Source organism: Leptonychotes weddellii, chromosome 16 (assembly GCF_054177405.1).
Source record: "Leptonychotes weddellii isolate Sample4059 chromosome 16, ASM5417740v2, whole genome shotgun sequence".
Lineage (NCBI taxonomy): Eukaryota > Metazoa > Chordata > Mammalia > Carnivora > Phocidae > Leptonychotes > Leptonychotes weddellii.
The window spans coordinates 32857454-32860179 of NC_138384.1; the positions used below are offsets into that span (position 1 = coordinate 32857454).

The 2726-nt window shown below is 44.8% G+C and overlaps 1 pseudogene; it reads left to right on the top strand.

Annotated features, from left to right (window-relative positions):
• The first annotated feature begins 361 nt into the window (after nucleotides 1-361).
• LOC102728660 (large ribosomal subunit protein uL6 pseudogene) lies at nucleotides 362-1083 on the top strand (annotated as a pseudogene).
• The last annotated feature ends 1643 nt before the right edge of the window (nucleotides 1084-2726 follow it).

Genomic DNA, 2726 nt, shown 5'->3' on the forward strand with positions numbered 1-2726 from the left:
TTAAGATTTTATTTATTTATTTGACAGAGAAGGAGAGAGAGAGCACACAAGCAGAGGCAGAGGGAGAGGGAGAAGCAGACTCCCCACCAAGCAGGGAGCCTGATGCGGGACTCGATCCCAGGACCCTGGGATCATGACCTGAGCCGAAGGCAGACGCTTAACCATCTGAGCCACCCAGGCGCCCGATGATTTGCATTTTTAACAAGTGCCATGGTGGTGCTGATACTGCTGATGCAAGAACCACACACTGGGCCCCTTGCTCTAGAGTCTAGGAAGGCATACTAGTGGGCAGTCAGATGGCACGTTGAGTCAGTGAGTCTGCACCATCTTTACGTTCAGGGGATCTTATTTGGGGCTTGAACTAAAATGTAAGCGCAGACTCTCTTTGCCACATCTCCTGCGAGAATGAAGACCATTCTCAGCAATCAGACTGTCAACATTCCAGAAAATGTCGACATCACTCTGAAGGGATGCACAGTTATTGTGAAGGACCCAGAGGAACCCTGTGAAGGGACTTCAGTCACATCAATGTAGAACTCAATCTTCTTGGAAAGAAAAGGAAGAGGCTCCGAACTGACAAATGGTGGGGAAATAGAAAAGAGCTGGCTACTGTTCGCACTATCTGTAGTCACGTACAGAACATGATCAAGGGCGTTACACTGGGCTTCCATTACAAGATGAGGTCTGTGTATGCTCACTTCCCCATCAACATTGTTATTCAGGAGAATGGTTTTCTTGTTGAAATCCGAAATTTCTTGGGTGAGAAATACATCCGCATGGTTCGAATGAGGCCAGGTGTTGCTTGTTCTGTATCTCAAGCCCAAAAAGATGAGTTAATTCTTGAAGGAAATGACATTGAACTTGTATCGAACTCAGCTGCTTTGATTCAGCAAGTCACAACTGTTAAAAACAAAGATATCAGAAAATTTTTGGATGGTATCTATGTTTCTGAAAAAGGAACAGTTCAGCAGGCTGATGAATAAGATCTGAGTTGTCCATCTTCAGAAACAGCAAGATGCCGGATGATTTTTTAGACTTATTTGTGATATTTTAAAAAGATGCAATAAAAGCTATACTGGTTTGGGCAAAAAATTTTAAAAATTTAAAAAAATAAAATGTAAGCGCAGTGCTAATACAGTGTGAGAACTCAGTACCTTATGCTTAATCTCAGGGAATAATCCACATATTTGAGAAGACTTAAGATCCAGAAATCTGGAGAATACCTCGAGCTATGCTCATATCTATATGATAGTAGGGGCAGGTGGCCACAATTACTTAGGGTAAAATCATAAGGTCACTGGTTTTGTCCTGGTGATTCCAACATGTGCCTTTTGAGAAGCAACCAATAATCCATCTCACTCCCTGGGAGTATGGCTGGGCTGCATCACAATCAAAGATGCTGCATAAATCTGCCTTTAAGATACCCCATGTGGAGGGCACCTGGATGGCTCAGTCGGTTAAGCGACTGCCTTCGGCTCAGGTCATGATCCCAGGATCCTGGGATCAAGTCCCACATCGGGCTCCCCACTCTGCAGGGAGCCTGCTACTCCCTCTCCCACTCCCCCTGCTTGTGTTCCCTCTCTCGCTGTGTCTCTCTGTCAAATAAATAATAAAAATAAAATCTTTAAAAAAAAAAAAGATACCCCATGTGGAGTGTTCCCAGAAGGGCTCAACTGCTATTCTTCTCAAACCCTAAGGAAGCCCCTTCTGGGAGATTGTGCAATGCTAATCACTGCATGTTCTCTCTTCTAGTTCAGCCTGCTTAGCCCCTTGCACCACTCTCCATACCTCCTCTCTTTTTCTTCTACCCCAAAAAATGGATCAGCTGGGAGCCGAGCATCACCAATAGTCAATCCATACTTCTGGGGTCCAGGTGGCAGTCAGCAGCCTCCTGCCTGAGAGCACTAAGATGCCTTGGGTCAGGGAGGGCCAGCCAGCTGCTGCCTAACATGGAAAGCAAGTGCCATGTCCAGAGGCAGGCTTTCTAGCTTACCAGTCAGGGTTCTACTGCAGGAAACCGAAACCATTCTAGCTATTTCAAACAGAAAGAGGTTTAATACTGGAAATAAGGTGCTTACAAAATCCCTGGAAGGCCTAGCGGAACAGGCTGTACAGGGCTAAGACCCCGAACATCACTGTAGAAGTGGCCCACCAGAGGAATTGCTTACTACTTTTGCTACAATTGGGCAGCAGGCAAATCAACATCTCTCTGTCCTAAGCACTAACTCTAGGTCCTACCATTGTGGCAGTGAAATGGGGATAAAGAAACACCCCATACATCTGCTATATCAAAACAAGCAAAATGGATGCCTCATCTCTTTTCCTATTTAATTTGGTTGCAAATCAAATCTCACCAAAATGTATCTGATTGGCAGAACCTTAAGCACATAGAATCCCAGCTATGAGGACTATTCCACTCTCTTGGAATTAGAGCTTTTAGCTTCTCTCTCTCACTCCTGAAGTAAAGGGACACCCACTGGGAAAAGACTGGAACAGATGTTGAGTGAACCAATCTATTGTATTCCCTACTGCAACCTGGTATCTTGGAACTCTTAGTGTTGAAAGTGAAAGAAAATAGTCACAAACTGACCAAGAATGGAGGGAATTTTATTGCCTCACGTAATGGAAAAACTCTACAACTATGCTATCTTCAGGTGGGTGTGATCCAGGGACTCAAAAAATGTGGTGATCCAAAGGGGCACCTGTACCCCAATGTTTACAGCAGC